Genomic DNA, 25,978 nt, shown 5'->3' on the forward strand with positions numbered 1-25,978 from the left:
TTTCCCAGCCCCAAACGAGCCATAAACCTGCCCAAAAACCGCCCGTAGCCAATCCCCGTCTCCCGTGTCACCGAACCCCGCCCCGCGTCACCAACCCCGCCCCTCGTCACTAACCCCGCCTCCCATGTCACTAACCCCGCCTCCCTGACATCAACCCCGCCCCTGAAAGGCTTCTATTGGTCCAATTTGGACCAATAGAAGCCCCGGAAAAGCTTCTATTGGACCAAATTGGACCAATAGAAGCCCCGGAAAAAACCGCCGAACTCGCACAGCGGCGACGGGAAAACCGCCCAAATAACGGCATCCCATGGCCGGCAAAATTTTCCCGCCGCCGCTGGCGAAAACCCGCCCACCTGGCAACTTTGCCACCATCCAGTGAGGTGGTGATAAGGGCTCCTGCGCTAACCAGTCAGTGTGCAGTGATGCCTGATTAACGCCAGGTTACAGCCACGCAAGTCGTTGCTCTGGGCGAGACTACCACTGGTGACCGTGTTGGGCCAGCGGTATTTCCAGAAGAGTGAGCGGTAAGTCTGCTTTGGGCTCACCACTGCTCTGTAAAAGGGCCCCTCAGTGTGGATCTCTGCATAATTGCTAAAACAGAATATGCGCTTAAGAGTAAATTCTATAAAGCACGCCTAAAAAATCGGTGACAAAAATCCCCACGCTTAAATAGTGTTTTGGTGCCTAATTGCAAGGCTTACAAAGAGAACCCATAGCTGTACAAATCCACCTCACCAACCCACCCAATCACTAAAGTCCACCTTCTATACTATCCTGCCTAACACCTTCCTTCTCTCTTCCCTATCTTAATCTGTAGACATTACTAATTGTATCTGAGAATTGTATCTAACTGTATTTGATTGTATCTGGTATGACTATGTCATAACAAAACTCTGTAAGCCACATTGAGCCTGCAAATAGGTGGGAAAATGTGGGATACAAATGCAATAAAAAAAAAATAAAAAAAATACAAAATCTAAGTCACGCCTAAAGTTAGGCATGGTTTTTAGAATAGCTCTTAAATGCAGGGGTCACACATATGTTTAACCACATCTATTTGCACCAATGAAAATGAGGGGCAAATGCCAAAAACAAAATTTACCCGTGGAACCCCCTTATTCTATAGTTGCACATGTAATTTGAATCCATGCCCACGCTCTGCCCTGAAATGACCATGACCTTCCTATTTCTGCACCCCCTTTTCAGGGACATGCGTAAAAATTAGGTGTGGATGACACCTAAATTTGCACGTGTACATGTTAATTGATTTCAAATATCCTATATAATAATTCTCACCTCCAACGTTCTGAGGCTGCCTGGAACCGTGGTTTCCGGCCAGAGCTGCTCAGGAAAGTGGAGTAGATAAAAGTGATGTCATTCCTGAAGTGCCACTGACTGGCTGCTATGACATGCTGCAGGACGTTCAATAGACAGGAGTGGAAGTGAACAAAACAAGTCTATGGTAAGCAAGGAAGCCCATTGGTTAATCTGATTCCACTCCCCAAAGCAGCCGTGATTCCTATACACTCAAAAATAAAAGGAAACCTAGGAGCTGCTTCTCATTGCCGTTTTTACAGCTGTTTCCACTGAACAAAAAGGAGGGGGGAGACACACAGACCCTGCAACTGGGAAAAAGGGAGGGGGGACCCTGCAACTGGGAGGAAGGAAGGAAAGGAGGGAGGGGGGACACCCCTGGAACTGGGAGAGAGGGGGGACCCTGGCACATACTCTCATTCTCACACAAACACTCGCACCCAGTCTCAGGGCCGTGCCAATACGGTAAGTGGGGAAAGCACCGCAGGGGGGTGCCGACCTCTGGAGGGCGCCGCCGCGGTGCTTACCCTCGCTGCTTACCTGAGCTCCGCGCTGCCGAGGCCTTTAAACTTTTTACCGCCGAGGCTCCGACAGTCGCAGCAGCATCAGTGAAAGCGCTGCCGACATCTCCCTTCCCTTCGCGCTCGTTGGTTCCCTCAGTGTCCCGCCTTCTTCTGACGTCAGAAGAAGGCGGGACACTGAGGGAACCAACGAGCGCGAAGGGAAGGGAGACGTCGGCAGCGCTTTCACTGACGCTCCTGCGACCGGAGGTAAAAGATTTAAAGGCCCCAGGGCGCGGAGCTGAGGTAAGGGAAGGGCAGAGAGGCATGGATGGGAGGGCAGGGCCCAGGGAGAGGAGAAATTGCTGGAGATGGAGGGGAGGGGAGAGAGGAGAATTGCTGGCTATGGATGGAGGAGGGAAGGGCAGAGGGGGAAAAGGATGGACATGGATGGGAGGGCAGGACCCAGGGAGAGAGGAGAAATTGCTGGAAATGGATATAGAGCAAGAAATGAAGAAGAAAGGAGGAAAGTAAAGAAATAAATGGAAAGGAAGCCCTGGAAACGGAGTTAAGAGGACAGATAGCAGCAGAATCAGATACCGGGCCAGCATGATCAGAAAAAGAAAGTCAACAGACAACAAAGGTAGAAAAAAAATCATTTTATTTTCATTTTAGCGTTTGGAATATGTCCACTTTGAGAATTTACATCTGCTATCTTATTTTGCAATGTATAGCAATTTGTTTCTAAGAATATTGCTGACAATTCCTGTCAGTGTGGCAAGTGGTGAGCAATCATTTTCACGGTTAAAAATCATAAAAAATTATTTGTGATCTATTTGTTGAGCAATCCCAGAAAGATGCTCTCCATCTTTCAGCTCCTATTTCCTTTGCATCTTGTGCCACACCGGGGAGGGGAGGGGGGGGGGGGGGGGGGGAAGAGGGCGCCAACTGATAGTCTGCAGGGGGGCGTCAGAGACCCTAGGCACGGCCCTGCCTAGTCTCACTTTCTCTCTGTCACACACACACTCGCACATTCACACTCTCTCAAACATACACACTCCGAGGAAAACCTTCCTTTAAAACAGAAACGGGCCATTTTTCTTAGTCACCAATAATTGCTTGTTAAAAGCCAATCCTTAGATTTGGACGTCCCTAGACGGTGGGAGGGGGTTAGTGACCACTGGGGGAGTAACGGGAGGTCATCCCTGATTCTCTTCGGTGGTCATGTGGTCATTTCGGGCACCTTTTTGTAATAAAAACACGTCCGGGTGAAAACATCCAAGTGTTCGTCAGGGACGTCCTTGCTTTTTTCGATTATGGGTCAAAGACGTCAAAGTGTTAGGCACACCCAAGTCCCGCCTTTGCTACGCCTCCACCACGCCTCCTTGAAATTTGGACGTCCTTGCGAAGGACTGCAGTTGGAGATGTCCAAAATTGGGTTTCCATTATACCGATTTGGACATCTCTGGGAGAAGGACGTCTATCTTCCGATTTATGTCGAAAGATGGACGTCCTCTTTCGAAAATGAGCCCGATAGGCGCCTTTATAAAAAATAAGAACCCCCCCCCAAAAAAATTTCTACAATCCTTATAATATAAATCCATATAATATAAATCCATTGCAAGAATTACAACACTGACCTTCTCATCGGTCAGCAGATAAATCTTTTATAGTTATTAAAAAATACAAATTATTATTTTTAAAATTGTATGTGTGTCCTTCTAATAGAACATATAGAATAATAAGCAGTTTTTAGAATGTCGGGCATATAATGCAATTGTATCTTCTTTTTGAAGAATTCTCCACAGTAGCATACAAACGGCGGAAACCTATTTGAGAACATTTAGCACTTATGTGATATGAAAGACCTGTGATATCTTTAAAATAATCTTTCCATACAGCTTGTGGACGATGTCAGTGGTGCCAGTACACTGAAACAGGTCCTGAACGGATTGACCCCTAGACTCATCACATTATTAAACCTAAGACTAATTCTTCTTGTTTGAGTTAAAATGTTGTTTCTGTGATTCTTTGTCCTTGTGACCTGGTTTATGTAGGGTGCAGCAGTCGCCTGGTAAAAATTAGGCTTAAGGAACATAAATCTAGAACAGTGACATCAAACCAGCAAGCACCTTTAGTACAACACTGGGAGGAGAAGGGCCATTTGATACAGGATTTATGATGGCAAATTATTGATAGTGTGCAGGAGGGTTGGGAGGGTGGCTCTGCCGAAAGGATTTTACATTTTAAAAACAAAAATGGATATTTGAATTGTGGTCTGTGGTTCCGACAGGGTTAAACCAGGAGGTAGAATGGATGACATTAGTCTAGCTGGGTTTTCAGTGGGTGGAGTTAGTATGCTGACGTAGTCACGTAAGTAGGGAGTTGAAGGCCAACGCCATCTTGACCGGGACAGAGTTATATATCACCAGGTTAAAATTAAGGTATTGAGAATTTTTTAGTTAAAGTTAAATTTCAATTAATGGAAGATTGACTTTAAGGTTTAATTGTTTTTACCTTGCATTGTAGGGACACTCCTTGATGCAGTGTTTGCGAAACATGAATCATGTCTGACAAGTTGTCCCCGACCCAACTCATTCTAAAGACTGCTTTTAGATGGGTGTTGCAATTTCTTGCAGCAAAAAAATTAAAACACGAGCAGTTGCACCACTGAGGTCAATGGATTTATATTATAAAGACTGTAGAAGTTTTTTTTGTTATGGTTTAGAGGTTTCCACAGAATAATTGCCTTTATAATACAGGCATCAAATGGGTGCTTTAGGGGACTTTTCACATAGGCTCTAAAGTGGCTCATATTCTCTACAATATAATGAACACAAGTCTGAGTGGAAAAGTAACTCATTTGTTACAGCAGTAGGCTAAGAACCATGGAAAGCAGGGCTCAAATGTTATAGCTGTTCTTTGTGACTCTGGGCAGGTTACTTCTCTTTCCATTGCCTTCAGTACAAAATTAAACCATAAGCCCTCCAGAGACAGGGAAATACCCAGTGTTCCTGAAAATAATTAATTTTGAACTACTACTGAAAAGGTGTGAGCAACCTCAAAAAGAAAAAACAGTTCATGGAAACTTGGTGAATGTTTATGCATCTTGGCATAATCTGAAAATCTTTTAAAATTTGCAAAAGGCGAATTGAAAATCTTTTAAAGTTTGAAATAATAAAACAGAAAGAAACTTAAATGAATTGGTGAGTATTGACAAAAGAGGTGATGTGCTCAAGTAACCCAGTAGTATTCATTGCAGGCAGAGGAATGTAACGATTCCCATCCCTTCTTGCCTGGATAGCTCACATTTAAAGTTGCCATAGAAACAACTAGATGCATGTGTCTGCCGTGTCCCGGCAACCACACCAGGTCTTTGCTTTTCTCTTCAGGGCCACATTTCTTTTTACAGCTCTGCTAAGGCCTGGCAATGCCAATCTCAAGATATAAGCAGAAAGAGATCTCTTTTGTTGCTGGTACTCTTAAGTAGCCTTATGGCATTCTGCTGGGCCTAGAAATGGAAACACTGCCATCTGCTGGCAGAGATGGATAACCTGGGAGAGAAGAGATAGGTACAAGGAAGAAAGAAAGCAGGTGAGGGAAGTGGGAAGAAAAAAGGTGTGCACACTAACTTAGTAAGTGATGGCAGATAAAGACCTGTATGGCCCATCCAGTCTGCCCAACAAGAAACTCATTTTACATAGTATGTGATACTATATCCGAGTTTGATTTGTCCTTGCCTTTCTCAGGGCACAGACCGTAGAAGTCTGCCCAGCACTGTTCTTGTACTAAGTTCTGAAGCTAACGTTGAAGCCCCTTAAAATTTACACTCCAGCCCATCCCTATCTATCACAATCAGGGCGTAGACCGTAGAAGTCTGCCCAGCTCCCATTTTGTTTCCCAATTACCGGCGTTGCCACCCAATCTCCGCTAAGATTCCATGGAACCATTCCTTCTAAATAGGATTTCTTTGTGTTTATCCCAAGCATGTTTGAATTCCATTACCGTTTTTATCTCCACCACCTCCCGCGGGAGGGCATGCCACATATCCACCACCATCTCCGTGAAAAAATACTTCCCGATATTAGTCCCGAGTCTGCCCCCCTTCAACCTCAATTCATGTCCTCTAGTTCTACTGCCTTCCCGTCTCCGGAAAAGGTTCATTTGCGGATTAATACCTTTCAAATATTTGAACATCTGTATCATGTTACCCATTTCTCCTTTCCTCCAAGGTATACATGTTCAGGTCAGCAAGTCTCTCCTCGTACGGTTTGCAACACAAATCCCACACCATTTTTGTAGCTTTTCTTTCCACCGCTTACAGTCTTTTTACATCTTTAGCAAGATAAGGCCTCCAAAACTGAACACAATACTCCAAGTGGGGCCTCACCAACGACTTGTAGAGGGGCATCAACACCTCATTTCTTCTGCTGGTTATGCCACTCTCTATGCAGCCTAGCATCCTTCTAGGTTTGTAAACTCTTATCTTGGTACTTAAGTATTCTAATGTTGCTCCAAAAGGGACAAAGTCACATCTAAAACATTTTCAGAAGCTGACCATGCACATGAAATGTTGCAAAGCTCTGCTTAGTAAAGCTCCTTTCTTGCTTCAATTTATTAATCCAATATAACACAAGCACATAATATAAAACCACATCTTACAGTGTATCACAGGTTATCCCTATGTATAGGCACCTACTTTCCTTTATAGAATACTAGTGTGACAGGTAAAATGTGTGTCTATAATTTAGGCGTGAGCACTTACGATAGAGCGGGTGTGAATGATTGCACCTAAATGCTGAAACACATATGCAAGTTACAGCATTCTATTATTTATGCACATAAGTGGGAGCCAGTGATGAACAGTGACCATTGAGACAGCAGGGCAGTGCCCGGATCCATACACGCACCCTATTGGCTCCGCTAGAATAAGGGGGTTCCACATGTAAATTTTGTTTTGGGCATTTGCCCCACATTTTCGCTAGTACAAAATTGGGTGGATAAAGCCCATGAGATATCAGATTTGAAATGGCAAATTATAGATACAGTGGAGGCAGGAAATATGGGTGGTGATATTGCAAAACTGTTGAATTTTAAAGAACAGCGGGGATATTTACTCTTGATACGGTAACTCCCTGTGGGCTGAATAGCCAATTGGAATGGGGTTCCCTGCTCTGACATTAATGTTGGTAAAACACTGATAGGATAGATGAGATATGACTGGTGGGGATCATAGGCAGGTCTATATAACAGCTGAGAACGCTGACGCCATCTTAAGAGTTAGGAATGGATGATGGCGTTGTTAAAAGTTGATATATAGGTAATGTATTGAACTGAAATAAGGTCACAGTAGTATTCTAATGCAGTATGTTTTTCCTTTGTCTACAGTAGACTTGACCTGTCGGTTTTTGTCACCATTAATAGTATTTGCTGTCAAGCTACTTTGAAAGCTAAGTTTTAATTTTCTATTATGTTAAAAATTAAAAAGATATGGTTTGGGGAAGGTTGATGGAAGGACCAACGAGGAGCCAACGGCGCATTAAGAGCTTGGAGCTTGTGTCTCTGGACAAATGAATTGCCGCCAGTTTACACATTGAGCTACTGAGGTCCACAGTGAATTAAGATTATTGAAGCTGTCCTGGTACGGTTGTGGAAAATCTTAAGATTTTCAGTTTTTTAAGAAATACAAAATGTAAATGTAGAATGTAAAGGGAAGACATTACATATTATGACGCTGGGCAAATGTGTCACTTACATAGTGTACATATACAAGGAGGGGCTTATACAGGGATGGACCAAGGGTGGACATAGGCGGGGCTCCCAGTTTCATGCTTAACTTACAAAATACTATAAGTTACGTGCATCCATGCTGCACTTAGGTGCTCGTGTTTACATCAGATCTGTGGCTGGTGCACATGCCTAAATGTTAGGTGCGTCAATACCGGGTTATACTAGTATTCTGAGGTTCTTTTATAGCAAAGGCTCCTACCACACACCCTCAAATTTCATGAAAGAAGCCTGTTCCATAAGTATTTGGAGGATAGACAATGAATGTAGTGGGGATGGGATCAGTTCCTACACAAGTAAAATAAATGCATGTGTGCCAATTTCTACCAGCAACATGTGCATAAAATTACTCCTGCCATAGAGCAGAAGAAACACTGTATAGCAGCTTTTCCAGTGGGCTATTTTGTAAAACAGGTCAAGTACCTAGGTGCTTGCCTACCTAGACTTCCTATGATTGCTATTATATCCCAGAATGTTTACTGGTTAAAAATATATATTAAGCACAAGAGAAAATCCACAAGTTAAGCTTGGAGTGGAGGAGTAGCCTAGTGATTAGTGCAGTGGACTTTGATCCTGGGGAACTGGGTTCAATAACCACTGCAGCTCCTTGTGACTGTGGGCAAGTCACTTAACCCTCAATTGCCCCAGATTACTACTACTACTACTACTATTTAGCATTTCTATAGCGCTACAAGGCATACGCAGCGCTGCACAAACATAGAAGAAAGACAGTCCCTGCTCAAAGAGCTTACAATCTAATAGACAAAAAATAAATAAAGTAAGCAAATCAAATCAATTAATGTGAATGGGAAGGAAGAGAGGAGAGTAGGTGGAGGCGAGTGGTTACAAGTGGTTACGAGTCAAAAGCAATGTTAAAGAGGTGGGCTTTCAGTCTAGATTTAAAGGTACAAAATAAGTACCTGTATATATGTAAACCGCTTTGAATGTAGTTGCAAAATACCACAGAAAGGCTGTATATCAAGTCCCATTTCCCTTTCCCTTCCCTTTTAATGCAGTTTATGCTGTGTGTGCCAGTTCTGGGTTGAATCTGTTTCAGCTGATGGTGTTAAACTGCATCATTAAAGTCTGACTTGCCATCGGGAAAAAGATTTGACAGATATGCAAGTGCCAAGAATAAAGAAGCTGCAGACTGTACAGTTCTATAAGAACAACAACACATTCGCCAAAATAAATCAAAATAAAACCCTCTGAATACATTAAAAAAATTCTGCGGTGCATGATGTTATTATGAACACCGTACTGTATAGATACTTGCCACACCAGCACAAGCAGTAAGAGTGGGGTTCAGTTCAGTGCCATAGCAACGGGTGGGCTCAAGTGGGCAGAGGCCTTCCCATAGGTGCCCCGTATAAGAGGCTCAACCATGACCTTCTCCTGCCTCCTCTGTCAGTGCCTCCTGCCCTCCTCGAGCTCGGGGCAGGAGCAAAAAGAAATTGTATCTTCCTTTCCGGCGCCCCTCCCCGCTCACTTCTTTTCTTACCGGGCTGCCTGCCGATTCGCTTCCTCCCTAAGGCTCCTTCCCCAGCAGGTCTGAGCACAGAAGAAAAAAAAAAGCTGCAGGTATAGAGCCACGTGCTGCGACACTCACTCACAGACAGGTCGGCCTAGAACCTCCTCCTGTGACACACTTCCTGCTGCCGTTCTGGCGGAGCATGGCTGTGAGCCTTCAGTGAGTGTCGCAGCATGTGGTTCTATACCGGTAGCTCTTTTTTTTTCTTCTGTGATACAACTTCCTGTTCTTGGGACCAGGAAGTTGTGATAGAGGGTAGGCTCAGGGCCAGCATGAGCAGTGGGTATTAGTCACTACTCATCACCAGTGAAGAACTAAAAAAAAAAAATAAAAACTTAAAAAGGAACCAGGGAGGGGGTTGGGGAGTTAAAAGACCCTCTCATTGCTTGGGGATAGGAGGAAAAGGATTCTTGTGCCTGCCCACTTTGGGCATAGCCAGACCCAAAATTAAGTGTCTGGCTATGCCTCTGGTTCAGACAAGGGAAGCAGGTAAGACCTGAGGCCTTAATACTATAAATTATAAACCACACAAATTGTCAAGTATCTAGAAATCTTTGGCACCAGGACTATTTTTTTTTCTCATGCTACAAAATTAGATGATCAGACCAGTTTGGGGAATAATTGTCTCTTTACTTGGAGAAAGTACACCTGAACAAGGAAAAAAGACAAAATCCATGATCCATGTCGGTAGCTTTATTGAGTGTTGGTTTATTGAATTTGTCACTCAACACATTGTTGATGTGAAATAATTGTTACCTTGCTTTGGATTTGCTTACTCCTTTTAGGAAATGCGTATTGAATTCACTTGATTGAATTGTTTCGACACCTGAGGCAGGTGCTTTGTGCACCAAAACGCAGAACTGCATAGTCTATTGTTTTGATTTTATTAAACGGTTGCCCTTGTGTTGGAATTTGATTGGCCTACCTCCTTTTCTTTATTTTCGCTGTTTCCTTATTTGGTGTTCTTGGGGGTTTCACGTTTTCTTTCTTTTTTTTTTTTTGTAAGTAGCCCTGTTCATTATACAATACGAGCATTTCTATATTGCAACTACCAAATTTTTGGGGAGGCGGGGGGGGGGGGGGGGGTTCAGTGAGGATTTACAAAAGAATTTTAAGCAGTTATATCTGGGCATTACCATGTTCAATAAAAATTATTCTTTAAAATACTTCATAGAATAAAATGTTTTAACAAAAATCATATAATTTGGTTCAGATCTAATGAGAGAAGGCAATGCATTCCAGAACCTTACTGCCTGATAAGAAAATGTTGATGCAAACATTTATATTTTTAGCAGATGGAAAATTCTGAAAATGTTGATTTCTAAGACCTAAGAACTTATAGTTAAAATGTCAATTTATAAGTCGATATATATTTTAAGGAGCCGATCCAAAACCAATTCTATGAACAAGCAGCAGATCAATTAAGAGGGGGACACATGATGAAATTTCCTGAGTATATTAATCTTTCATATTTTCTTGCCTCTCAAATTCTGCTGAATTGGAAGCTTAGTCCTATATTGGTACTAAAACCACTGAAACGTCAATTAAAGTAGTGTCCGGTGCAGAACGCTGTTTCCTCAGAACTACAGTTTTCCCATCCACAAAGATCTGTGTGAGGAAAAGAATGAGAGGGAAAAACAACGAAGTTAACGCTGGAAGGTGAGAGGGAACAGATGGCATGCAAGAGAGCATCTTCTTCAAAACTCCAACTGTCTACATTCAGGGGTCCTTTTACTAAGCCGTGTCAAAAAGTGGCCTGTGGTAGTGTGAGCATGTGTTTTTGGGGTGCGCAGGGCCAGTTTTTACCGTGTCTGGGAAAAAAGGGCTTTATTTCAATGGGCCGGGAAAAGGGCCTGCGCTAAAATTGAAACCAAAGTGTGCTTATTTATGACCTGAGCCCTTAATGCCACCCATTGATCTAGCAGTAAGGGCTCATACGCTACACGCATGGTGACTGGTTGGCAGCTAGGTGCCTAAGGGCCAGATGCACTAAACCTTACGAGCCAATAACGAGCAAGTAGTAAACCCTGGCATGCACTACTTTTTTCCGACGACGGTAGCAGCTAACGCAAACGGAATGCAGATGAGCAAATTGTGTAGAAACCCTATTGAAATGAGATGCACTAAGCTTTTCCGCTTGCCCTAACGCTGGAAAATGCTGGGAAATCTAACGAGAGGTCTGTACCTCTCGTTGGGGCTGCGCGGGCTTGGAAAACTTATAAAATGTAAAAAAAAAAAAAAAAACTGGGAGGGGGCAAAAATACCAACTGCTCGTCAGGAGCGTCCTTTATGGATGGCCTTGTCCCCCCCTCCCCCCCGCCCGAGGTCGCCGACGCCGCTCCCCCTCCCCCCTGCATTGAAATCAGAACTTTACGCAGCCCTGGCCCCCCTCCGCAACTTATAGAATAGCAACTAAGGGCAGTTACATACGTAACTGCTAATTGGTGACAATTAGGCTGTTAACGCCAATTAATAGACACTTATTGAATTAAGTTGTACATGCAACCGACCTTATTCTACAAATTGTGCGCACAAGTTAGGCACCTGACTTTATTGAATTAGGGGAGACAGTGCACGCTGTTAATGACATTAGTTTCAAAACAAAATAAAAAGGGAAAAATGCTGCCTGTCCCTAGTTTAAACCACGCAGGCTACAAGAGGATCAAAAGAGAAGCCTGTCCTGCTGCTGAAAGATACCTCACTTGGCTAAAAACACCAGTGTTGCGCAAAAGGAGCAGCAACAAAGTGCCTGTTTGGTTAGGAAGAGAAGGGAGAGCAGTAAACACTGTTTAAATGGCTTACGGGGAAGAGAAGGAGGGAGAGAGTGAAGGTTTAGAAGAAGGGGGAGGGTCTTTGTGGTTGGGAGAAGAGCTGAAGAAAGGGGGCACTTGAAGGTCTTGAGGTGGGGGAGAAGAACAGAGGACGAATGAGCATTTAAAGATTGCGGGGAATGAGAACTCAAGGGCCATAGGAGAGCAGAACAGGAACTGGGAGATGTGGGAAGCTGGAACTCTGGAACTGAAAGAGGATTTGGTGGAGGTGGGGGGGGGATAAGGAGCTTCTAAATTAGGTGGATATGAGTGGGAACATGCAAGATAGGCTGGGAGTATGCATGAAGGTTTGAGATGGGGGCCAGAGAAGAGGGTTGAGGAGTTGATGATATAAATAATTTGGAGGTCTGGAGACAGGAGAGGTAGGGTAAAAAGGATGGGGGTATTATGGAGGAACAAGAGAGGGACAGGATGAGACTGAAAGGAGTTAGGTGGGAATGGCATTAGGAAAATGGTGAAAGAGGGGTGCTAGGAAACTGCGTAGAGGGTGCAAGAGAAGAGAGAGGCTGGAGGCAGGAGAAGACATGAACAAAAGAGGAGAAGCTAGAATTGATGATACAACTAGAGGCAGAGGAAAGTATCTGAGGACTGCAGTGATGAGTACAAAGGATATTTATTTATTTACATTTCCTTGATATAACCTCAGAGGGCCATTAAACAGCTTTTACATGGTTTACAAATTAAAAGAATAAAGTGAAGAAGAGGCAGAGTAATTGATACAACAGGCTAGACATGGAGTTAGGGGAGGGAGGAATGAGGAGAAGAGAGGACAAGCGAGCAATCACCAGGAGTTTAAGCCAAAGAATTCCTGAAAGAGATGGGTCTTGAAGAGAGACTTGAATTTGGTGTGTGTTGGGGGGGGGGGGGGGGGGGGGTTGAGTCTGATGTGTTCTTGAAGGGATTTAAGGGGGAGGAGGTGGAGGAGGCTGTGGTGTGAGGTATAAGGGATGAAAAGATTGGGTGCAGATGGGAGGTAGTTTTTGAATACCAGTAACAGAATCTTAAAATGTATTTTGAGGAGAAACTGAGAGCCAGTGTTCAAGTTGTAGTAGAGGGGTGACATGGTCAAAACAATGCATGTGGTGAAGACGTTTTACGGATAAATATGGGCTGATAAATATGGAGGAACAAGAAGCTGAGGAAGGAGTGAAGGTAAAAATATGGAAAGCTGGTAAATAGATAAGAGGTTAAAAAAGAAGAATGATGACTGGAAAGTAAGGGGGGATATCGACAAGTAAAATCAAGTTATAAGTGAATAGAGAGAAAGAGAAGAAATGAAAAGAAAAAATGAAAGTAAGGATCGATCTCAGAGACAGATGTGAATAGTAAATTTTCAATGAGCCCAGTTATTAGGAGAATAACTGTCAAAGTTAGAAGCACAAATCCATTTATTTTTAGTTTGGTGCTTGGAGTATGTCAGCTGTTCAGCAGAGGAAGTAATGCATTTCTGTTTCTGTTTCTTCTTCCATCCTTCACATACAAAAAGATCCATCATTTACAGCCAAGCCACAAGATACCACCGTATCTGCTCTGACCCAGAGACAGACACCTTAAAAGCCTGACTGCATCCTTCAAACAGAAAGGCTACAACCCCAAAATAATGTCCAAGAATATTGCCTCCTCCCTCAAAACACCCAGGGAGAATCTGCTACAGTACAAGGAGAAAAAATCCACAGACAGAATCCCGCTTGTAGTGACATACAATCCAGAGCTGGAAAAACTGAGGAAAATCATAAGAGATCTACAACCTATACTCCAGGAGGATGAATTACTGAAAGAGATATTCCCATCCCCACCAGTACTGGCCTTCCGACAGCCACCCAACTTAAAACACAAGCTAATCAGAAGTAAACTTCCATCACAGACTGAAAAGGAACAGAAGGGCACACTTCCCTGTAATTTATCCAGTTGCAAACTATGCCAAAATATTTCACAGGACCCCAAAGTCATCCACAAAGGAAAGATATTCAACATAAAGGGATCTTTCACTTGCTCATCTTCCAATGTGGTATGTATCATTCAGTGTAAAAAATGTAACGAATGATGCTATATTGGAGAAACAGGCCAGATGCTTAAGACAAGATTCAATTTACATAGACATCACATGAACAATACAGCCAGTAGAGCCCCCACCCCGGTGGGACAGCACTTCACAGAACCAGGACACTGTACCAGTGATTTCACAGTGAGAATACTGAAAGGTAACTTTAAAACCATTCAAGAACGTAAGACCTTTGAAGTCAGAATGATTGAATATTTTAACACCCAACAGAAAGGACTTAACAAGGATCTGGGGTTCCTAGCCCATTATAAACCATAAAGCTGTTTGTCTCTGTTGATCACCCTCCCCTCACCTATCCACACCCATCCTGTTAGAATATCAATGATATGCTTTGATGTCCCCATGCATACCTCCTACCCACCCCCATCCTCCCACCCTGTCAGACTGTCATAGGAATGCTTGAATGTTTTCACTTATATACACTGTCAGCTAGCACATTTGCTTATTTCCCATCTGAGGAAGAAGGGCGACCTTCGAAAGCTAATCAAGAAATGTATTAAGTTATGTCCAATAAAAAAGGTATCATCTTATTTTCTTTTCCATGTTTTATTTTGTTTGATTTCTATTGATAACCTTCAGTACATGTGAACTCTGGTTTGTTTGGATTTCCATTTCACTTATTCTCTAAATATTTCTGGTTACTTATTCTGCACTTGGGGGCCTTTTTATTAAACTGTGGCAAACAGTGGCCTGCGGCAGTGCAAGTGTATCTTTTGGGCTTGCATTTCCTGGAAACCAATAAGTTGCAAGATCTGAGACAACATGGTTTTACCAAAGGTAAATTGTGCCAAATGAATCTCAATGAATTGTTTGACTGGATGACCAGAGAATTGAATCACGGACGTGCTATAGATGTAATCTACTTAGATTTCAGCAAAGCTTTTGGCACGGGTCCCCACAGGAGGCTCGTGAATAAACTGGACAGGCTGAAAATAGGACCTGACGTGGTGAACTGGATTAGGAACTGGTTGACGGACAGACGCCAGAGGGTGGTGGTAAATGGAATCCGCTTGGATGAGGGAAAGGTGAGTAGCGAGTGCCTCAGGGATTGGTGCTGGGGTCGATTCTGTTCAATATATTTGTAATATTGCCGAAGGGTTAGAAGGAAAAGTTTGCCTTTTTGCGGATGATACTAAGATTTGTAACAGAGTGGACGCCCTGGAGGGAGTAGAAAACATGAAAAAGGATCTGCAGAAGCTAGAAGGATGGTCTAAGGTTTGGTAATTAAAATTCAATGCGAAGAAATGCAAAGTGATGCACTTAGGGAGTAGAAATCCATGGGAGATGTATGTGTTAGGCGGTGGGAGTCTGATATGTACAGAAGGGGAGTGGGATCTTGGGGTGATAGTTTCTGAGGATCTGAAGGCGATGAAACAGTGTGACAAGGTGCTGGCCGTAGCTAGAAGGTTGCTAGGCTGTATAGAGAGAGGTGTGACCAGCGGAAGAAAGGAGGTGTTGATGCCCATGTATATGTCGTTGCTGAGGCCCCGCCTGGAGTATTGTGTTCAGTTTTGGAGGCCGTATCTTGCTAAGGATGTAAAAAGAATTGAAGTGGTGCAAAGAAAAGCTACGAGGATGGTATGGGATTTGTGTTACAAGACGTATGAGGAGTGACTTGCTGACCTGAACATGTATACCCTGGAGGAAAGGAGAAACAGGGGTGATATGATACAGACGTTCAAATATTTGAAAGGTATAAATCCGCAAACAAATCTTTTCCGTAGATGGGAAGGCAGTAGAACTAGAGGACATGAAATGAGATTGAAGGGGGGCAGACTCAAGAAAAATGTCAGGAAGTATTTTTTCACGGAGAGAGTGGTGGATACTTGGAATGCCCTCCCGCGGGAGGTGGTGGAGATGAAAACGGTAACAGAATTAAAAAATTTGTGGGATAAGCATAAAGGAATCCTGTTCAGAACGAATGAATCCTCAGAAACTTAGAGGAGATTGGGTGGCAGAGCCGGTGGGGGGAGGCGGGGCTAGTGCTGGGCAGACTTCTACGGTCTGTGCCCTGAAAATGGCAGATACAAATCAAGGTCAGGTATACACATAAAGTAGCACAGATGAGTTTATCTTGTTGGGCAGACTGGATGGACCATACAGGTCGTTCTCTGCCCTCATCTACTATGTTACTATGTATTTCTATTGTGTGATGGTGTTGTAAGGGGAAGTGTCTAAATTCAGCTCTGTGCCTGTTGTTGGGGGAGTTTCTATAGTCATAGGACTGGAGGTGCAGAGACTTTCTTGAAAAATATTTACTGTTATTAAAAATGCCACCGATATACCAGTAGTATTTTAGGGGTTTGGTCTGATATGTATTCAGAAATGTCTCTTCCAGCTCAGCCATAAAGAGGTTGGCATATTGGGGTGCTGTCCTGGTGCCCATCGCAGTGCCCATTATTTGTAGATAGTAATCATTGTTAAAGCGGAAATAGTTGTGAGTTAAAATAAATTTGATGAATTTTGTAATAATTTCTGGTGAGTATTGATTTTCCAGCATGGCTGTTTTTAGGAGCTTCTCACATGTAGCTATGCCATCCGCATGGGGAATGTTGCTGTATAGTGATTCTACATCCATCGATCGTGACCAGAAGGGTACTCGGTGGTAATTGCTTGATATTTTTCAATTTATTCAGAAAGTCTGTGGTGTCTTGTATGAAGCGGTTTGTTTTGTTTTCTATAACCCTATTGAGCTCAATTTTCAAAACCCAGCTCAGCAGGTAAAATAACCAGGTAATTTTACTCAGTCTTTAACTGGATAGCCTACACACAATTTAGAAGAGCGATACTGGCAACAGTAACTGTGCTGTCAAATTTGTTGGCACTGAAAATCTGTGTTGACAAAAAAAACAAGTTGTCCTGAGACTACCTCTGCCCCTGCCTAGATTTGTGCAACCTGCAAATTTAGGGTTGTAGATCTAACCCATTATAAGAGTGAGAACTTTTATCTAGTGTCTTTTTTTTACTAAAGTGTGCTAAACAGCACATGAATTAGTATCAATGTTAGTTCATGAGCAAGCCGATGTGAACGCAGAAGAACACAGTCTTTGCAAGCTCAAAGCAGCCGGGAACACATACAAGATGACAAAAAAAAAGTTATTAGATGATGTATTAAAGTTCACTTTATTAAATGAGTCCAAACCAATGTAGTAATTCAAAGTGACTCGACATGGCCGTGTTTCAGCCAATTGGCCTGCCTCAGGAGTCTTAAGGCTCTAGATTAAAACACACATAAAAAAATATTGCATATACAGTTGAATAAAAAGACACAACCAAATAAATATTAAACTAATAAAACTGAAGTACAATCATAAAAAATAACAAAACGCTACATAATATAAATCAAACTCAAACATCATATTAAAACCATTTGAAATTTCCTAGACATGAAAAAGACTCCACAAGTAAAAAAAAAAAAAGGGGGGAGGGTAATGTTAATGTATAGATTGATGAGAATCTTAGGTTTTTAATTAGGTCTGAATCAATAGATAAACATTTATGGGAATGCATATACAAAAACAATGATCACAAACATGAATGTCCTGATATCGCAAACATGAATGTCCTGATATCACCGCAGAGACCCAGGCAAAGGTATCGGCCTGCTTATCCGACATTGCTGACTGGATGTCCAAACGCCACCTGAAACTGAATATGTCCAAGACCGAGCTCATCGTCTTTCCACCAAAACCCACTTCTCCTCTTCCACTTTCTATCTCCGTTGATAACACCCTCATCCTCCCCGTCTCATCTGCCCGCAACCTCGGAGTCATCTTCGACTCCTCCCTCTCCTTCTCTGCACATATCCAGCAGATAGCCAAGACCTGTCGCTTCTTCCCCTTTAACATCAGCAAAATTCGCCCTCTCCTCTCTGAACACACCACCCAAACTCTCGTCCACGCTCTCATTACCTCTCGCCTTGACTACTGCAACTTACTCCTCACCAGCCTCCCACTTAGCCATCTATCCCCCCTTCAAGACAAATCCCTCCTCTCAGTGCCCTTCTCCACCACCGCCAACTCCAGGCTCCGCTCATTCTGCCTCGCCTCACCCTATGCTTGGAACAACCTTCCTGAGCCCTTACGCCAAGCCCCCTCCCTACCCATATTCAAGTCTTTGCTGAAAGCCCACCTCTTCAGTGCTGCTTTCGGCACCTAACTCTTACCTTTCAGGAAATCCAGACTGCCCAATTTGACGGCCCCTATCGGACTGACTGTTCATTTGACCTTTAGATTGTAAGCTCTTTGAGCAGGGATTGTCTTTCTATGTTAAATTGTACAGCGCTGCGTAACCCTAGCAGCGCTTTAGAAATGTCAAGTAGTAGTAGTTTTCAGTTGTCAATACATTAAGAGCCAGCTGCACGAAACCTAACGAGCCCACAACTTACGTTTTAAACTGGTTCCAGGCAGTTTAAAACACAAGTAGTTTACCGGGGGCATGCACTAAGGGCATTTTTCCTGTCACGGTAGCAGGCAACGAAAACAGAATGCAAATTATCCAAAGGCTATTATAATGAGCTGCAGTACCGTTGCAGCTCATTATAATGAGATGCACTACCGTTTTTCCGATTCCCTTACCATGGAAACCCTAACGTGAGGTCTGCACCTCTCATTAGGGCTCCTGTGAGGGAATTGGAAAGGAAAAGGGCCCAAAAAAAAGGTAAAAAAAGAAAAAAAAAAAAAAAGCAGCGAGTGCATGTGAGGGGCGTCCTTTATGGACGTACTCTGCCTGTGCTTGTGAGGGACGTCTTTTCGCCGTTGTTTTTTTTTTTTTTTTAGTTTTGTCTCCCCGGCGCTGCTCACCTTCTGTAGCAGCGAGGAGAAGGGAATTGGGGACCTGCGAGTCAATCCGGAGTTCGGGATGTCCCTTTCCATTATGCTCCTCTTCCAGGTCTCTTCAGCCAGAGTGCGTATAGCTGACACCAGCAAGCTAGATGCGCTTTGATTGGCTGAAGAGACCCAAGAAGAGGAGCATAACCAAATGGGACGTCCCGATTCTCCGACTGGCTACCAAGGTAATGGTGAATGCAACAGAGCTACAACGAGTAGCTCATTTGCATTCCCTTTCCTTAGTGAATTCCCGTTCCCTACCGATCCGCTATGGAATCGGTAGGGAACGGGAATTACCGACAACTTTAGTGCATCTTCCTCTGAAAATCTACAATGTGGAAAATATGGCGCTTACAAGTTAAATACTTCGATGTATTATTATATTCCCTAGCTCTCAACAGAAAGACTTGTAACAAATACAATGCTTCAAAAAGTGCTTAAAATAGTACAAATATATGCTAGGTGTATACACATACCAAGTCACCGGTACTTAATATGAAAATTAGAAAAACAGAATTACTTGCAATGGGTTTTGGAATATACTGGTATTAAAATAATGTAGCTTATAGTATATGCACCAAAGTCATGGTTGAAATATACCCATAAAAATATGTACCTTTTGCGATGGTCTGTAGAGGTAAAATATATCAATGAGATCTCGATTGTAGTTCTGGCAAATGAAAAGATAAAATAATGTCTGCTAATATAAAAAAATGTAAAGATTCGAACATCAGGCAGTCTGAAAAAGGTTGATGTATAAACTCTTCAGCCTCGTGCTAACGACCCAAAAAAAAGAGTATGTGTGAAGCAAGGTGCCTGCGCATGAGCAAGTTCATCATTACTGTGCTGACAGCATACACTAATTCATGTGCTAATTGCATACCCTTTTATAGGTGGGAAATTGGGGGGAGGGTTATTGGCGGGGAATGGATGGTCTGTGCATTGCATTAGCACAAAGCACTTTACCATGTACTGCAGCGGGGGAGAGTCAGCGCTGGCAGCGGGCAGGCAAGACTGCCTGCCCCGAAGAAGTCGAAGGACAAGGCAGGGTGACTCAGAGTCAGGTCGGTGAGGGACCGGATCGGAAGGGAGGGAGGAGAGCCGGCTCGCGCTTTTTAACAACCGGCTCGCAAGTCAGAAAAAAATTTAACAACCGGCTCTTGCGAGCCGGCTCCAGCACACCACTGAATTGTACTGACACTGTGCAGCTAGCACGCAGGGCCAGTGCGCCCACTATGCAGATTAGACATCCATCTAGGGTGATCCAACTTGGGGGTAGGGGTCACAACAAATTGATGTGTCTATGTTTAGCACCTCCCCATTCTTCACCAAGCTGCTTCCCTTCTTTTCCTAACCCCTCAGGTAGCAGCACTGGTATGCTGACACAACACTCACATGCCCAGTGGAGGGCACAATGTTATTATTACTTACATACCACCTATAAGTCAAGGCCCATTGGGTCCCTCCCCCCCAAACTTCCTGTTTCAGATGGGGCAAGACCCTGTGAGCTTTGAGCATGTGCAGAGGCTCAAGGCCCCACACCAGGTATGACAAGCATTGTGTCAGCAAGCTGACATGCTAGTGCTGCCATGGAGGAGGGAAGGGAGGGAAAGGAAGTCACCTTGAGGAGAGGATGGGGATATGCTGGACATCATAGAGGGAGGTAGGGAAGGGGAGACGCTGGACTACAGAAGGGAAGAGGAGATGCTAGATGTGATGGGGTGGGTCGCACATTTAAAGGTTCACCTAGGGTGTCAGATACCCTTGGGCCACCCCTGCTAGCATGGATGCACTTATTGCTTCCTAAGAGTAGTAACTGTTTGGGAATAGGCTAGGAATACCCCCAGAAGCACTAAAGTCTTGCACTTACTACATGTTGACTTTTGTATCCAGCACCTGGTAAGTACAAAACTTCAGTGCACCTTAATAAAAGAGTTCCCCCAGTATTCAGCAAGTGCCTTCACTTTGTTCAAGTAGGGGGGTAACTTGTGATGGCTTTAACACCTGCAATCATTCTGATAAATTGGCTGCTACATATCCATTAAGCTATTAAAATCTTCTGAAAATCCAATCCAATGTTTTCTGCCCATTCTTCTCCATAGCCCTTTGTGTAAGCCAACAGCCCTCAATAAATACATGGGAGAAACATGGCCATGATTCCTTTTGAACCCTGTGCACAGACATCCAAACAGAATAAAACTAAGAAATTCCCCTTTTTAAAAGAAATCTCTCAACAGGCATTGATCATAAGAAATCTCCCTCTGCAAAGTACATCTTCTGTAGTACATGGCAGCACACACATTTCCACAAAGACCCCTCCCCCCCCCCTTTTTTTTTTAAATGTTAGTTGTCCAACTTATATCTCTAAGGAATTAGAAATAGAAAGACAGGAACGTCAGTTTAAAAGCTCGTTGAACCAAGTTTGCTCTAAACCCACCTAAAATGTCAAAGTACTTTATCAACATCACTGTCTAGACAAGGGCAACTCCCTGCTTTGTCTTTTCTGACTAATGTTGCTAAGTATCAAATGAAGGTTTTAGGGCATTCGCCGACAATTTGTAAATACCTTTTGCTCCTGTGGATTTACGACTACTGAGTTTAAGGTTTCAATTTCACTAGACGTTCGCTGGCTCGACTTTAGACTGAGTAAGCTGCTGCTAGCCAATTTGTTGTAAAGAAAGTTTATTATAGCAGATCATGCAGAAATTCATTTGAGGGGCGGGGAAGGAATGCAATTTTAGGCTTTTTTTTTTTTTTAATCAGAAGAATAAGAAGGAGGGCTTCATTATAATGAAATAACACTGCAATATTAAGAGGCTCTATTGGCGCCACTCCTCCCTTGATTTATAACTGAAATGTATAATGTTATAAATTAAAAGGACACATTTTTTAATAACCATAAGCAAAGAGATTCCTCCAAAGATTGCTCGTAAAATGGACGTACCGGGGTTTCGGCAGACACTGATATTTGCAGAGTTATTCAGCTTTAAGCAGACAGCTGTGCTAGTGGAAGGAAAAGGTGTCATGCAGTGGGTTCATCAGGGCACCGTAGGAAGAAGTTCGAGCACACCGCGAATTCACGATTCCCTTCAGCCCCCCTGACTCACTGGGTGACCTTGGCCCAGTTAACAGCTCGGCCATTTCATGGTCCAAATAACTGGAAATGCACGCTAATCTATTTTAATTTCTTTGATCGATAATTTATTATGCCCCAGCTAAAATATAAATTAAAAGAATAATTACGAGCTAGCATCTGAACTCGTGTCCAGCTTGATGAACTGAGGAATATTCTAACGTTGAATATATTCAGACGTTTTAGCAGCAGCTACAGATCATCTGTCACAAATCAATAAAGCAAACTTACCTGGGCTCCTTAACACTCTGTCTTCGCATGCGCTGTGCTCTCTCCCAGATTACAAGCTCTCTGTGTCTTGTCTCACGCTCACGTCCTCTTTCTTTCTTTTTTGGCTTCTGAATTTCTTTTTTTTTTTTTTAAGGGACTTTTGGTTGCGTCAGGATAGTTGCCTGGAGACAGCAGAGCTATTCCAATGAGTGCTTTTCAGCCCTGGCTTTCTCATTCCCTCTCATTCATACTGCTGCTTCTTAACCACCCACCAAGCAATAACCGTGAAGAGACCTGCAGAAGAATAGTGGCCACGCTGGGTCCTAAAGTCTGCCTAATAAGAACATACGAATAGCCATACTGGGTCAGACTAATGGACCATCTAGCCCAGTATCCTGCTTCCAGCAGGGGCCAGTCCAGGTCCTGGAATCAGTGGCGTAGCTAGGTGGGGCCACGGGGGCTTAGACCCCCCCAAAATTTCCTCTGGGCCCCTGCATGCTCAGTTTCACTAAAAGGAGCATGCCGGACGTGAGGGGACGAGAGAGCAGGGCAGGCAATGTGGAGGCACCAGAGACCAGCGCTGAATGAAATCTTCAGCTGATAGGGGTTGGGGATGCCTGCCAGCCAAGGTATTCCTGGCAGTGGTGGGCGGCGAGGCGAGGCGAGGTGGCGGGGGGTGGGGTGGGGCAGCGACCAAAATGTACCCCCCACCTTGGGCTCTGGCTCTCTCCCACCTCGAGGTCTGGTTATGCCCCTGCCTGGCAGAAACCCAATTAGTAACACCATTCCATGATACCAGTCCTAGGGCAAGCAGTGGCTTCCCCCATGTCCATCTGTGGTGGAACTGAAACTCCGAGAGAAGAGTGGAAGGGAGATGGGGCCACTGATAATGGGGCAAACTAATATGACTATTTACACTAAAAGAAGGCTTTTTCTCTTTCACATGGAACAAGAAGACACTGTTTTCTGGCACGCCCCTCCCCGGCATGGCAGGTAATCATAGGCCACTGCTGGTGATTTCTTACAGTACATACAATGCAGGCAGTGTTCCTTCACAATTGTAAGCGTTTAAAGAAGCTTTGCGGTGATCAATGACACTTTGTATAAATGAGACTTCAAGTTGTCAAAATGGCTGTTCTGTGATTTCAGGTCATTTCCCAGGCCACTAGCCAAATGCAGGAAGACCACAATTACAAATGTCATACTTGTCTGGTTTCAGGATATCTGATTTGCTTTGATTTTGTAACCTGGAATTTGCTTGGTTCATTATATGGTAGTTATTTTATTTTATTTTTTATTGGTACAAATGTCTATCTTTGAGGAATCCACATTATGAATATTACAGAGGTGGTCAAAGCTGATCCCAGAGGGCTGTAACCAGTTAGCTTCTCAGGATACCCCTAACCAATACATACCAGGCTGATTTGGATACAGTGCATGCAGATCTATCTCATTTGCTTTTCTTGAGGAAAGAACATACCAGGGTGCAAAGTATAGGTTAAAATAAATACCTAACAGAAAGTTACTGGCATATTGGATTGAATCTTTCCAGCCCACCCAAAGCTAAAGATTCAACAGGATTAGCAGAAACCATTATCTATATAAATAATTCTCACCTCCAATTCTAAAGCTCACTGTGTGGCAGGGAAACACTGAAGCCCTGTACTGTTGCAGCCTCTCACACCACTCATTCTCACTCTCACTCATACACCCGCCCTCAGCCACGCCCCATCTGGACATAATTCGCAACCCCAACGTTCGAATGAAGCCACCCAAGCTCCACCCACTTTCGTGAAGGGTTCGTGGATTCATGGTGGTGAAGCCTCTCCACTGCCCATACCTGTCTGTCACGCCCTCGCGTCGACCGTGATGATGTCACGACCGACGTCACGACCGAACTGACGTAGGGAAGGAACGGGTCATGAGGAGGTGGAGCCAGGACGCAAGTGGCGAATCCGGGGCATCGGAGGCATGAGAACAGTTCCAGGCCCTCGCAGCCGCAACACAAGCGCTATCCTTGCACCGCCGGCGCTGGCAAAATGGCTCGCACTCCAAACTGCTGCAGTGCCAACAGCGACGCACCACCGCCGCCATGATGGCCGGCGTAACAAACACGGTGACCAGTGTGCTGTCGGAGCATCGCCCACCCAGCATGGCTGATGCTCCCCTTCACGGAGGTGGGCCCAAGGAGCGGCCAGGACGCGGGGAGCGGTGAACACGCGCAGCAGCTCAGGAGCGTGACAGGTACTCAATTACAACAAAGTTCGCTTATTCACATCTTCAGCTGCCTCAGAAGTGCAGGCACAGCGTAAACACTGTTGAAGAGGCACTCATAGCACTCAGAGACGCTGGGATTGAAGGCCTGGCAGTGCCTCTCTCCACAGAACCTGTCAGGCCCCACAGGTTCCTCACTACATCACAGAACAGAATGAGGAGCCAAATCAGGTAGCACTGCGCATTCAGAAGCAGACAGAACATCTCACACCTGACACACCCAGGATTTGAAGGCACCCAAGGACAGCAGTAGAAGAGCAATTTTGGAGTAACACACACAATGGAATGAATGGGGGCAGATGAACAGGGAATATTGATGGTAGCATACAAAGGGAAGGAGTGTGTATGGAACACTGAATGCAATGGTGCAAGGGGGTGGGGGAGCAATTACTGTTGGGGCTATGGTTGAGGACACTGGGTTACGTAACAGATCCTCTGGAGCAACACCTGCCGATGTTTGGGTTCAACATGGGGGGGGAGGGGAGGGCCAGGACACGTAGAGGAGATGGGGATACAGGGGAGAACAACAAGACTATTGGCAGGACATGGAGGAGGGAGAGAGGGAGGGCACACCGCTGACACTGGGAGAGAGGGAGGGGACGGGACAAACCTGACACTGGGAGGGAGGGGCAAAAACCCTCGAACGGGGGTGGGGAGGGGGACCCTGGAACAGGGAGGGGGAGAGGACCCTGGGAGGAGGGAGGAGGAGGAGGACAGCCCCTGGCACACACTCTCTTTCTCACACACACTCTCTCTCACAGACACACTCGCACCCACTCTCAGTCTCTCTCACACACACACACACACTCGCACATTCACTCTCTCTTTCTCACACAGTCACTCCCCCACACACACTCTCTCAAAGATACACACTACGAGCAAAACCTTGCTAGCGCCCGTTTCATTTGTCTCAGAAACGGGCCTTTTTTTACCAGTATATACTAAAGCAAAGCTTCTTAAACACCTAGCCAGTCAGGTTTTCAAGATTACCACAATGAATATGCATGAAAAGCACTGAACTAAGGCCCTCTCATAAAACAAAAACAATGTCCTCCTCTCCCCGTCCTGTCATTCTTCGTCCTATATTCTCTTTCCTATCACCCTTCTCTTCTCCTTCAGTCTTCCTCCCATCTCTTCCCCTCTTATTCCTTCCCCCTTCTCTTGTGCTCTCCCATCCTCCTTCATTAAAAGGAACCACTGTGGTGTGGACCTGCTACCTCTAAACCTAATAAAATTGGACTAGCAGTTAGTTCCAGCCCTGCAGTGGCTTTGGCTCCTCCCACTAAGGATGTGTGTATGGCATTATGTGAAATTTCTTCTTTTTATTTCCAGCTTTTTAATATATATTTTTTATTGGCAGCTGTAGAGATTGTCAACTAGGAATTAGAAAAACAGTGGAATTAGAAAAGGTACAAAGAGGGTGATGAAAATAATAAAGGGGATGGGACAACTTCCCTATGAGGAAAGGCTAGGGCTCTTCAGCCTGGAGAAGAGACTGCTATAAAAT

At 44.2% G+C, this 25,978-nt stretch overlaps 1 protein-coding gene across 3 annotated transcripts in view; it reads right to left on the bottom strand.

Annotated features, from left to right (window-relative positions):
* Positions 1 to 22,442, bottom strand: part of FAM167A (family with sequence similarity 167 member A) — a 52,722-nt gene extending 30,280 nt beyond the window's left edge. The window contains exon 1 of one of the 3 annotated variants that reach the window (XM_030195565.1): positions 22,219 to 22,442. The gene's annotated coding sequence lies outside the window, so the exon portion shown is untranslated. Of the gene's footprint in view, positions 1 to 19,470; positions 19,517 to 21,798; positions 21,866 to 22,218 lie in introns of those variants that run through there. The other 2 variants (XM_030195566.1, XM_030195567.1) reach the window with 2 other exon arrangements.
* Positions 22,443 to 25,978: the final 3,536 nt, after the last annotated feature.

This window comes from Microcaecilia unicolor, chromosome 3, assembly GCF_901765095.1.
Source record: "Microcaecilia unicolor chromosome 3, aMicUni1.1, whole genome shotgun sequence".
NCBI classification, from domain to species: Eukaryota; Metazoa; Chordata; class Amphibia; order Gymnophiona; family Siphonopidae; genus Microcaecilia; species Microcaecilia unicolor.